Source organism: Bidens hawaiensis, unplaced genomic scaffold (assembly GCF_021521415.1).
Source record: "Bidens hawaiensis isolate Kalapana, Puna unplaced genomic scaffold, B.hawaiensis_p1.1 tig00014849_1, whole genome shotgun sequence".
NCBI classification, from domain to species: domain Eukaryota; kingdom Viridiplantae; phylum Streptophyta; class Magnoliopsida; order Asterales; family Asteraceae; genus Bidens; species Bidens hawaiensis.
Genome location: NW_027492314.1, coordinates 351,971 through 366,088, shown reverse-complemented (window position 1 = coordinate 366,088; position 14,118 = coordinate 351,971).

Genomic DNA, 14,118 nt, shown 5'->3' with positions numbered 1-14,118 from the left:
TTTTCTTACACATCTACATTCGTCGTACACTTTTTTTTTCTTCCTACACATCTTCAATTTTTTCCTACGCATATTTAATTTCTTCCTACATAGCTTTAAATTTTTCCTACACATCTTTAATTTCTCATACACATCTTAATTTTTTTCCCTACAGATCTTTAATTTTCTCATACACATCTTATTTTTTTCCTACACATTTTCAATTTATTCGTACATATTTTTTTTTTCCATTTTACACATCTTCGAACTATTTTTTTTTTCAAATGAGTAATCAAAGATGAAAATACTATTTTACTTAAATCTTATAAATTAAAAACTGTTTATTGATGAAAAAAGAACAAAATTTAATCTTACACTAACATATAATAAAATAAATAAATTGTAACTTACAAATTATAAATTAGTGATATTTATGCTTTGAGCTTTTATTTAGGGATAGATAAAATAAATTAAATGATTAATTATTTTATTATACCTAAACTACCCTTTTCTTATTTATTTTAATGTCTTTCAAATTTTATTAATTACAATAAATGCAAAAATGTTTCAACCATTGATTAATAATCTAATGGTTGAGATCATTTCTCGCACTTCTCGCCATAAGAATCACTTCTGAAATAAACCTAATCCTATATATATATATATGCCTTCATACGCGATGGCGCCGTAGTCCATAAATTAAACCAAAATACAACAATTTTGGTTGAGCAACAACCCCAATTGACTTCTGTTGAACATTAGCAGTGTGATTCATAGCTGAAATCGTTGAAGAGGTGGCCCGTTGATCTAAAGTGGGAAGAGAGGGTTTGTGGTCGGTTTGGTGGCGGGTCAGTTCAGAATTTCAGATCTGATATGCCCGAATTTGGATTTGGGGGTTATAGTTGGTGGAAATGGTGGTCGGAGTGGTGTGTAAGAGTTGGTGGCTGTCTGGTGCTGTAGCGGTGGTCGGAAGAAGAGGTGGATACGGTGGCGGTCACAGAAGAAGAGGCGGATATGGCGGCCGTTATGGAAGAAGAGGTGGTGGTCAAAGAGTTGATATGCTTATTAGTGGTGTAATACATTTTGATCCTATCTAGAGCTTGATTTCTGGTTGAAATTGTTGATGAGAATATGAAAATGAGATGAAAAGTGTGAAGGAGATGATTAGAGCAGAGGGAGAGAGAGGGATTTGAGAGAGAAAGACGGGAGAGAGAGAGAGAGTGTTATATATGTTTATTTGTTAGTTTTCATTATTAAATAAATTGTAAAATTACAAAACTACCCTCATGTGTCTTGCACATGATCAGATTTAACAGAAATAATTAACCGGGCAAGGGTCAAAGGACTTAACGTGAAAGGGATTTAATACATGAAGTATGTTTTCTGTCATTTCTTTTGCTAAAGGACGTCCATTGAAAAAATGTTCAAACATAAAGGACGTCTTTTGCTATTTTGTTATCATTTTAAGTATTATAGAAACATCCATACCTCTACATCATCTTATAAATCCCAGGGTTACGGTGTAGGCTTTATTCATCCCTATAATGTCTCATTACTAGGTTTGTAAATGAACCGAACGCTTGATGAACTATTCGTGAACCGTTCGGCGAAAAGTTCGTTTATGTTTGTTTATTTAATAAACGAATGAACATGAACAAAAAATTTGTGTTCGTTTAATTAAGCGAATGAACATGAACACATGTCTCGTTCGTTCATTTATGTTCATGAACATTCATTTATGTTTGTTTATGTCTGTTTATTTATATTCGTTTATGTATTAATAGAAAATAATTAAATATTGTCTGGATTAATCATCTACTTAAAGATTTTATATTTGTTAATTTGTGCAAATGTTTTCATTATGTTCGTTTGTTTTTGTGTTCATTTACATTTGTTCATATATGTTCGTTTAGATTTTAAACAACGAACATAAACGAACACTAATGGTCATATTTTAAATAAACGAACATTAACATAAATATTTGTTTGATTAAGTGTTCATGTTCGTTTAAAGTTAAATGAACAAACACGAGCATGCCCTTTTTCGTGTTCATTTGATTCATTTGCATGCTTTCATTATTCACGTTGATAAACAAACTGGTCTCAATCTCTAGGCTCTGCCTATTTTATTTGTGTTCGTAAACCGTTAGTGAACACACTCATTTCCTTAATAAACGGCCACAAACATAAAATCTCGTTCGGTAAGTGTTCGTAAACACATTATTTCCTTAACAAACAAACATAAACAAGGTTTTTTTTTATATTCGTTCAGTTCGTTTATAGTCCCACTCGTTACAAATGGTTTGAGCTCACAAAATGCGCATATCAAGGAGGGAGTTGGTTTTCTTTTAAACATTTTTATTATTTTAATTAAAATAGACAATAGTCTTTATTTTAAGTATTTTACAAACAAGAAAAAACCTTTGTTTACTAAACTATCTTAGTAATTTACATAATTAGTCCTTTAGATGTGAAATTACTTTAAGTGACCGAAAATCATAAAAAAAATGAAAAGAAAAAAAAAGGGGAGACATAACATCAGACAATTTGTTTAGCAACAAAATTCCATTTTACCTTTTCTTGTAGCTACAAGGATTTAAATCCATGGATTAGGTTAAAATATAAAGGGGACAAAAATAAGAGGTGCGGAAAGGATTTTTGGTCTAAAAAAATTCAAAAAAATAATTAAAAAAATCATAACTCAAAATATAAATCAAAAACAAAAAAGGTTAAAAAAAACTAATATGTTTCCCCTGTCATCCTCGTTCAAAAACAAAAGACACAATATCGAGGAAAAAAAACATAGTGACGGAAAAAACAAAAAAAAAACCCACAATGATAAACAAATAAAGACACAAGAGATTGCAAAACATACCACAGTGTTGAGTAATATAACATAATATCGAGGATTAAACATACAATGTCAAGAAAAAAAATGATATAATCAAAAACGAAAATAAACAAAAAAAAAATACAATACATAAAAAGACAGTGATCTTTTTTCGTCATTGTGTCTTTTTTTTTTCTTTTTTTGTATGAGAAAGACGGGAAAAACATTTTAGATTTTTTTTTTTTTTTTACTTTTTTTTTGTCTTTTATTTATATTTAAGCTATGACTTTTTTTATTAACTTTTATTATCTTTTTACGGGTTTTTCTGGACCACAAATCTTATTCTCAAATATTTTATCTTTTTCCTTCATTTGCATTTTAATCTAACCTTTAAATCCATAACCTTTCATTTACATTTATAGGTGAGAACACATAATATTAGGACACTAACAAGCCATATACATGTATATACTAAGTCAATTTTTTATCTTAAAGAGTTGGTTAAGTGGTTAACCAGATGTAAAATTTGTTAGCTATAAATCTCAAAAGACAAATTAGTTGTTCTAGAATATATAATCAATTACATATTTAAAGAAAAAGCTCATTTCACATAATAAAACTACTAGAACGAACCATTACAAGGCTAGAGTTAATAAAAAATTACAAGCTTTCGGGTTATGGTTTGGACAAGGGCGTATGTGTTTTCAGGCAATCGAATCAATCGGGGATCACCTAATCTCATATAAGAGAAAATTTTAAAACTAATTGCATACACGGTCTCATACCTCATCCTAGAAACTGCATACTTACCTAGGCGCTTATCTTGATTTGTTATAATTCTCGAGGGGCTTTGAAGGCTTTTCTTTTCCTTTCATGAATGACCGAAAATTATACCAAAAGTTCCTCTTGACCAAAAGGATTACAAACCACGTACGACTTATTTTAACAATAAAATTTCATCTATATCTTTTTTCTTTTAGTTTATTTGTAAGAATTCTGAAGAAACACTAACCGGACCCCGGGGTAGATTACGGGTAACCTGGGGGTTAGGTAGATGTTTCCCACGAGGGGTTGGACCCGGCAAAGATGGTTCTTCTGATAACCTGCAAAACAGACACCGTGAGCTCGTCACTGAGAAGGGGGGGGGGTTCCTCCTTGTGACCACCCTCCGGCGTGAGAATCAGACTAGATTGCTCTTTAAATATAAATGTATATTAAGAGATTGCTAGAGCAGATATCAGGTATAATATGTAATACGAGATAGTATATGATAAGATGAGATGATCATACCATTTGGGGTATTTATAGCCGAAGGTAGGTTTCCAAGGAGGTGTAGCCGGCTGAATAGTATTCCTGTTCAACCAACTGTGGCCTACGCACGTGCCATGCTGGTAGTTGGTGGGTAGGCAGCGGCTGATAGTGACCATGCCTGCTGTGTACTATTCCTTTTCCACCAACTACAGGCTATGCACGTGGTATGTCAGGAGTTGGTGAGTAGGTAGCGGCTAATAGTGACATACAGTACAAGAGCATGCTGCTCGCCATACTATTGTCAGTGAGCTGTCGTATCTTTGGTCAGATCTTTTGCCCATACCTCGTCAGGTACAGTACAAAAGATCCTCACTATCGTACGGACTGGCTCATTTGGGCGGGAGTATTCCCCCTCCCGCCTTTGTGCGGGACTGTTCCCGGCTTGCTCATTCCTTCTTCAGGTGACTGCTGAATTATTATGAGAGTTAAGCCTTGTGCGTGTAGCCATGCTGCGCGGGTAGCCTTCCCTGATGGCCGGTATCCGTAACTGCGGGAACAGGCGGAGTACCTGGAAACCATTGGGAGGCGTTTCCTGCGGGGACAGCTTGCGTACCGCACGTGAGGACGTCACGTCTCTGAGCGTGGTGGGTCCTGCTGATCCAGTTGGTTTCTGCGCAGACGTTCCTTTAGTTAAGTTTTGCGGGTTCAACTGCGCAGACGTCCGTTAAGGAGTCCTGCGGGTTGAACTGCGCAGACGTCCCTTTTCAAGGTGAGTCTGCGGGTCCAACTGGGCTCTGCTGGGACCTACCTCTTCAAGTCCCCCCAGTCCAATGTTCTTCTCATGAATGTTTAATAAAGTGAGGTGAACTTTTAGACTTAAGCAAAGGGTTTTTGAAAAGGGTTTAGTTTTAAGGTTTTCCATGGGGATTCTTCCCGCGGAAGTCCTAATGTCACGCAGAATTTCCCACTGTTCTGCTTGATCTTTGGGTATGATGCGGGTAGGTCTGTAACCTCCTCGCAAGTCAGAAGCGTTGAGTACCTCTTGTGTAGATTCTCCATGAGGTTTTGGTAGTTTTGAACATAGTGATCAATTATGTTAAAACCACCAATTCCATCTTGAAGTTTCAAACAATGTAGTTCTTGACGTTCCCGCTATGCGGGGATGTTATTCCCGTTTGCGCAAGCATGGCCCAGAAGATCCTTCTTGGTTTCATTTCCCTGCGGAGTGCTAGGTATGTGAAGGGTTTTGCCTTGACACTGTACCCGCACTCGTCTTATAGTTACTTTACTCCCAAGGTATTCCTGGCGTCAATTCCCTGCAGGTGCTAGGTATGTGAAGGGTTTTGCCTTAACACTGTACCCGCACCCGTCTTATAGTTACTTGGTTGCCGAGGTATTCCTGGCGTCAATTCCCTGCAGGTGCTAGGTATGTGAAGGGTTTTGCCTTAACACTGTACCCGCACCCGTCTTATAGTTACTTGGTTGCCGAGGTATTCTTGGCTTCAATTCCCTGCGGATGCTAAGTATGTGAAGGGTTTTGCCTTGACACTGTACCCGCACCCGTCTTATAGTTACTTGGTTGCCAAGGTAAGGGGTATATTCCCGCTTACTTTTGAATCTTTGAGACTTGCGTTATAAACGTTACATGAATTGCGCATGTGTCACACCCGGCCCTGAGCGGCGGAAACAGCCGGGCGCGCGCGAGTGGGAATTGATACTTAAGCACGGGCCATTGCAAACATTCAAAGTAAGATTTTCATTGCGCATGAAAAGTTTAATACAAATACATTACATTGTTTAAAAATTACATAAGAACATCCAAGTATAAAAACTGTTGAAGATTTCCAAGCCATATCCCCATGCGCGGCGGGAACAACCACGCGCATCGAAGGGATAGAACTAAAATCTTCCAAAAAGCTAGTTTAGATGTTCAGCGTGAGGTGCTCTAAGTGTGACTCCATGCGCTACCTAATTATCTCCTGAAAGACACGTAAAAACATTTGAATCAGTATAAACTGAGTGAGTTCACAAGTTTTAGTAACTTGATAAATCGTATTGCATCATAATCATTCTGAAACATAATTCTGGTAGCATCATTAAAGCACAAGCTTGGTAAAACATAGTTATATCAACATATTCTGATAAAATCGTTCCGCGGGTTACGCGCGAACATTTCTGGGAACTGTGCTCGTCTATGCAAAGTGGCGCTGCCACTACGAGCTAAAATAAGTAATACCGTCCCGCGGGTTACGCGCGAACGTTTCAGGAAGATGTGCTCGTCCATGCAAAGTGGCGCTGCCACTACGAGCTAATCAATAATTCCGTCCCGCGGGTTACGCGCGGACGTTGTGCCGGAAAACAAGGCGCTCGTCCATGCAAAGAGGCGCGACCCCTACGAGCGGGCTCAAACCCATAGTACTGCCCCATGACCATACTAGGCACTCGTCCATGCAAAGAGGTGCGACCCCTACGAGTGGGTGGATCAAACCAGCAGTCCCTACCCTTAGAGTTCCAATGGTAAAGTGATCACTTACTCGAGTTCTAGCGCACATACATCGAAAACCTTAGATAACCGTTTGCATTACTCATCATGAAACATAACTTAAACACATAATCGCTTGCATAGCTTGTAAGTATACCATGATAAACATTATTTAAGTACGTGTCCCTCGCCCCGAAAACAGTTTAAAAAAATAGTGAAAACAGTGAAAATAGGGGCTGTGAGACTCACCTGTGGTTCTTGTTAAGGGATTAATCGAGATTCGGGTTTTCTTGGTGTTGGCCTCGGAATCGAAGGTCTAGAATACGATTAAATAACAAGTATATATATTAAGATCAAGAAATAGGAGAATATAAGGGTTGGATAGTAGGTCTCAAGGTTATATTCTCGGCTTACCTAGTAACAGGATCGGAGCTGGAAACAACGGATGCTTGGGAGAGGATTAGTGCAAGTTTGTAGTTCTTTGAAGTGTGTTTTGGGTGATAATTTAGGTTACAAATTTATAGGCAAACTCAAGGGAACACAATCCCTTGCTTTAGGGGATTGAAATCTTTTCATATCTAGGTGTAATGATGATAAAGTATGGAAACTATTATTGTTTATTGTTTACTTAAAAGTGGAGGAGTGGATAAAAGATCTTGATTTGATTTGGACAGGACATGCAGGTCTGGGGTTGGTGAGAATAGGGTGGCTGACAGTTGACTTTTCATGTTACAGTGTGCTTTTTCAGGTACTTTTGTCAGTGTACAGTAAAAAGTGGAAAATCTCTGAAACACGCTACTGTTTCCTTTTGGGCGGGAGTAATCTCCTTATGACTGGAGAATAGACTAAGTGTTCTGCGCGTATAACTTTGTGCGCATAGCTTTCTGCGTGTAGGACATTTCTTTGCTGCGGGTAGGTGCGTAACCTTCTCGCAGTTAGGGACATTTGAGTTTCATTTGTAGATTCTCCAGGTGGTCTTGGTATTTCAACATAGTGATCAGTCATGTTGAAGTCAATTCCATCTTGGAGCTTCAGACAAACTAGCTCTCAACGTTCCCGCCATGCGGGTAGGTTAGTTCCCCTCCCGCACGCGCATAATTGGTTTTGGGATGCACCCGCCTTAGCCCCATGCGTGACGGTCAACCCATTTAGGCAACATAAAGTTTCATGAAAAACATAAGGCCAAAACGTTCACGCATGGCGCATATAACAAATGCTCACGCTGGTTCTTAACATGGTGCGCTCGCGCAGGTTGCACATAACTGCACGCGCTGACTAACATGGCGCGCTCGCGCAGGGCGCACATAACAAATGCACGCGCTTAATTTTTACAATCACCTAATTATTAGGTTGATTACTTAGCTTATGGGTTTGGGAATTTACCGGTTGTCACATTCTCCCCTCGTTAAACGAATTTCGTCCCGAAATTTTAGGAGACGTTGCTGGCAGAAGCCATGTTCTGGAAGAGGTGTGGGTATTTCGTGCGCATCTGGTCTTCTCTTTCCCAAGTGAATTCAGGCCCACGCCTCGAGTTCCATTGAACCTTTACTAACTTGATTTTGCTTCTGCGTAACTTTTGTTCTTTCCAATCGGTTACTGCTATAGGTTCTTCTACGAAGTGCAGCTGTTTGTCGATGTGAATCTCTTCCAACGGCAAAATCAACGTTTCGTCAGATAAGCACTTTTTGAGGTTGGACACATGGAACGTATTATGAACTCCACTGAGTTCGGCGGGTAAACGGAGCTTATAAGCAACCGGACCGATCCTTTCCAGGATCTCAAATGGTCCAATGTAGCGTGGATTCAACTTTCCTCGCTTGCCGAAACGGGGGACTCCTTTCCATGGAGAGACTTTCAAAAGTACTTTATCCCCTACATGAAATTCCAATGGTTTCCTTCGCACATCTGCGTAGCTCTTCTGTCTGTCGCGCGCTGTCTTAAGGCGATCCCTTATCTGAAAAATCTTGTCTGTTGTTTCCTAGATCAATTCTGGACCAGTCATTTGCTTGTCACCTACTTCAGCCCAGCATAGTGGGGATCTACACTTGCGCCCATACAAAGCTTCGAACGGCGCAGCCTTAATGCTTGTGTGATAGCTATTGTTGTAAGAAAATTCAACCAATGGAAGATGAGTATCCCAGCTACCTTCGAAATCGATTGCGCACGCGCGTAGCATATCTTCCAATGTCTGGATTGTTCGCTCGCTTTGCCCATCCGTTTGAGGATGATAAGCCGTACTCATGTCCAGACGAGTACCTAAAGTTCCTTGTAACGATCTCCAAAACCTTGAGGTGAACCGACTATCTCTATCAGAAATGATGGACACTGGGATTCCATGTTTTGAAACTACTTCTCGAATATACAATCGGGCTAACTTTTCCATCCTATCGGTTTCCTTGATCGGCAGGAAGTGCGCTGACTTAGTTAGCCGATCCACAATAACCCATATTGTGTCATAGCCCCCAGGTGTCCTTGGCAGTTTGGTGATGAAGTCCATAGAGATTTGTTCCCACTTCCACATGGGAATTTCTGGCTGCTGAAGCAACCCTGACGGTTTCTGGTATTCAGCCTTCACCTTCGAACACGTCAGGCACTTACTGACATACGCCGCGATGGCGCCTTTAAGATTGGGCCACCAATACAGCGTTTTAACATCTTGGTACATCTTGTCTGCGCCAGGATGTACGGAATACCGCGTCTTGTGAGCTTCGTTTAAAACTTGCTCGCGCAATCCTCCCTTGAGAGGGACCCATATGCGGTTAGCGAAATATAGATTGCCGTTCTCTTTCAGTTCCAAATTCTTAACCATACCCCCAAGGCATTCGTTTTTAACAAACTCTGGTTTCAAGGCTTCTTGCTGAGCGTCTCGGATGCGGGTAGAGAGATCTGCGTGAATGGTCAACCTTAGAGCCTTGACTCGTAGCGTTTTTATTCGCTCCTTCCTACTTAGCGCGTCTGCTACCACATTCGCCTTTCCAGGGTGGTACTTAATTTCACAATCATAATCATTCAACAACTCCACCCATCTTCGTTGCCTCATGTTTAAATCCCTTTGATCAAATATATGTTGAAGGCTCTTGTGATCCGTAAAGATTACACACTTTGTACCATAGAGGTAATAGCGCCAAATCTTTAGCGCGAAGACAACCGCTCCAAGTTCTAAATCATGCGTTGTGTAGTTCTTCTCATTGGTCTTGAGTTGGCGTGAGGCATACGCTATGACTTTGTCTCGCTGCATGAGGACACATCCGAGTCCCTGATGTGAAGCGTCGCAGTAAACGACGATGTCATCCGTCCCCTCGGGTAAAGACAAAATTGGCGCACTACATAATTTCTGTTTCAACAATTGAAATGCTGTTTCCTAACTTTCGCCCCAAACAAACTTCTTGTCTTTCTGAGTTAGCGCGGTCAGAGGTAGAGCTATCTTGGAGAAGTTCTCAATGAAGCGTCGATAGTAGCCAGCTAGTCCTAGGAATTGCCTCACCTCGGTTGGGGTTTTTGGCGCTTCCCAGTTTTCGATGGCCTTGACTTTGGAAGGATCAACGTGAATTCCTTTCTCGTTTACAACGTGACCGAGAAAGTGAACTTCTCTAAGCCAAAACTCGCACTTGGAAAACTTCGCATACAACTTTTCTTTCCTCAACAATTCCAAAATCGATCTCAAGTGTTGCTCATGCTCGGCCTTGGTCCGAGAGTAAATCAGAATATCATCTATAAACACAATCACAAACTTGTCCAAATATGGTTTGCATACGCGGTTCATCAGATCCATGAATACAGCCGGCGCATTAGTTAGCCCGAAAGGCATCACTAAGAACTCATAATGGCCGTATCTAGTTCGGAAGGCTGTTTTCGGCACATCTTCCTCATGGACCCTAAGTTGGTGGTATCCTGACCGTAGATCTATCTTCGAATAATAACTGGATCCCTGCAACTGGTCAAATAAGTCGTCAATCCTCGGTAAGGGGTACCGATTCTTGACTGTCAGCTTGTTCAGCTCCCTGTAGTCAATACACATTCTGAACGAACCATCCTTCTTCTTAACAAACAGTACTGGAGCTCCCCAAGGTGAAAAGCTTGGGCGTATGAAACCCTTATCCAATAGTTCCTGTAACTGATTGGATAGCTCTTGCATCTCAGATGGAGCTAATCGATAAGGCGCTCGAGCTACTGGCGCAGCTCCTGGGACCAAATCAATACGAAACTCAACTTGTCGCGGCGGCGGTAATCCGGGCAAATCTTCAGGAAAAACTTCTGGAAATTCGCGCACTACTGGTAAGTCTTCAATTCTTCGCTCATCTCCTTTCTTCTCTACTACATGCGCCAGGAAGGCGTAGCACCCTTTCCTTAGGCACTTACGCGCCTTTAGGCACGAAATCAGTTTCGTCGCAACTCCCCTTCTTTCCCCTTGAATTACCAAGGTTTCTCCGTTCAACAGTGGGATCCGAACCTGCTTCTCATGGCAAATAACTTCCGCGCGGTTCTCGACTAACCAATCCATACCTACCACAATGTCAAAACTTCCCAAGTCTATTGGCAACAAGTTAATATTGAACCCGTGACCTCCCATGACTATTACACATTGTTCAGTTCTTTCGTTCGCGCATAACTGCCTACCATTGGCTAGTTCTATAGTATAAGGCGTGTCTAGTCTACTGGTTGCTAGGCCTAGGGAGTCTTTAAACTCAGCGGATATAAAACTTAGGTCAGCGCCAGTATCAAATAAGACAGATGCAAAATGTCCGTTAAGCAAAAACGTACCGGTTACCACATTCGGCTCTTCTTTAGCTTCGCCTGCGCCGATCACAAAAGCTCTCCCGCGAGCTTGGTTCCCCTTTTGCGGGCAATCCCGACTAAAATGCCCTGGCTTCCCGCATGCGTAGCAGTTGTCGCTTGCTCCAGCGTCTCTGACACGGCAATTCATCGTCTTGTGCCCTGGTCTGCCACATTTGGCACATTCGATTCTTGCGCATTCACCCTCGTGGTGGTACTTGCATTTGTTGCACCATGGGCGAGGCCCGCTGTATCCTTTTCGTGGTGGCTCCGCGGCCTGAATCGCGTAAACCCTTGCGCTTTCCTGCTTCTTGAACGGTGGCTGCTTGGAGTCGGACCCTCGGTGGTGAGAGTTCCACTTCCTCTTGGGATCAGAGGTTCGCTGCTCGATTCCGCGCGTAGTTAACATACCCGCACGGACCGTATCCCTTGTAAGGGTGATGGCCCGCGCTACCGCCTCATCAAAGGTTGGAGGCGCTGCGGCGTTGAGCGGAACCCTAACAACAGGAGGTAACCCAAAAATATACCTCTCGATCTTCTTTTCCTCCGTGTTTGCCATGTCTGGCACCAACTGGCAAAGCTCATTGAACCGGTTGTTGTAGGCGTCGATATCCGTTCCTACCATGGTGTGGTTCCAGAATTCCTGCTGCAGACTCTGGATTTCTGCGCGAGAGCAGAACTTTCTCATCATCATTTCCTTCAGTTCCTCCCAGGTCTTGTGGAGAGCAACTTCTCGCCCCAATGTTTTCGTTTGAAGCTTCCACCAAGACGAAGCTGCTTCTTGGAACATGCAGGTCGCGTAAAGGACCTTCTGGTTCTCACTACATCCGCTAATGGAGAGAACTGTCTCCATCTTGTCAATCCAGTTGTAGAGCCCAATGGCCCCTTCGGTTCCCTTGAATGACCAAGGCTTACAGGCCATGAATGTCTTATAGGAGCATCCTTTGTCCAAGGCTCCTGATTCGGGTTCTGGGGTCTCATTCTGACGACCCTGACTTGATTCGGCCTTGCTGGCCTCATGTGTTGCGATTGCTTGCGCGATTATTTCCGCGAGTTCCTCGGGTGTCATGGTAATTCCTTTGGCTTTAGTTGGAGGCATTCTCGCTTTAAAAGAGAATGGAAATATATTAAACTTAGCGCATGTACTCTGAGCACATAATGTTATCATTATTTACTAGACAGTGTGACCCGTGTTCCTAAGTGTGTGTATAGTTTCTTTTGAAAATATTTTCTTTGAAAAATATTTCATGCGATTCCCCAACGGTTATAGTCTAGGTTAAAACTTCTTTTCCTAGTTCGCTATAACCAGTGCTCTGATACCAATCTGTCACACCCGGCCCTGAGCGGCGGAAACAGCCGGGCGCGCGCGAGTGGGAATTGATACTTAAGCACGGGCCATTGCAAACATTCAAAGTAAGATTTTCATTGCGCATGAAAAGTTTAATACAAATACATTACATTGTTTAAAAATTACATAAGAACATCCAAGTATAAAAACTGTTGAAGATTTCCACGCCATATCCCCATGCGCGGCGGGAACAACCACGCGCATCGAAGGGATAGAACTAAAATCTTCCAAAAAGCTAGTTTAGATGTTCAGCGTGAGGTGCTCTAAGTGTGACTCCATGCGCTACCTAATTATCTCCTGAAAGACACGTAAAAATATTTGAATCAGTATAAACTGAGTGAGTTCACAAGTTTTAGTAACTTGATAAATCGTATTGCATCATAATCATTCTGAAACATAATTCTGGTAGCATCATTAAAGCACAAGCTTGGTAAAACATAGTTATATCAACATATTCTGATAAAATCGTTCCGCGGGTTACGCGCGAACATTTCTGGGAACTGTGCTCGTCTATGCAAAGTGGCGCTGCCACTACGAGCTAAAATAAGTAATACCGTCCCGCGGGTTACGCGCGAACGTTTCAGGAAGATGTGCTCGTCCATGCAAAGTGGCGCTGCCACTACGAGCTAATCAATAATTCCGTCCCGCGGGTTACGCGCGGACGTTGTGCCGGAAAACAAGGCGCTCGTCCATGCAAAGAGGCGCGACCCCTACGAGCGGGCTCAAACCCATAGTACTGCCCCATGACCATACTAGGCACTCGTCCATGCAAAGAGGTGCGACCCCTACGAGTGGGTGGATCAAACCAGCAGTCCCTACCCTTAGAGTTCCAATGGTAAAGTGATCACTTACTCGAGTTCTAGCGCACATACATCGAAAACCTTAGATAACCGTTTGCATTACTCATCATGAAACATAACTTAAACACATAATCGCTTGCATAGCTTGTAAGTATACCATGATAAACATTATTTAAGTACGTGTCCCTCGCCCCGAAAACAGTTTAAAAAAATAGTGAAAACAGTGAAAATAGGGGCTGTGAGACTCACCTGTGGTTCTTGTTAAGGGATTAATCGAGATTCGGGTTTTCTTGGTGTTGGCCTCGGAATCGAAGGTCTAGAATACGATTAAATAACAAGTATATATATTAAGATCAAGAAATAGGAGAATATAAGGGTTGGATAGTAGGTCTCAAGGTTATATTCTCGGCTTACCTAGTAACAGGATCGGAGCTGGAAACAACGGATGCTTGGGAGAGGATTAGTGCAAGTTTGTAGTTCTTTGAAGTGTGTTTTGGGTGATAATTTAGGTTACAAATTTATAGGCAAACTCAAGGGAACACAATCCCTTGCTTTAGGGGATTGAAATCTTTTCATATCTAGGTGTAATGATGATAAAGTATGGAAACTATTATTGTTTATTGTTTACTTAAAAGTGGAGGAGTGGATAAAAGAT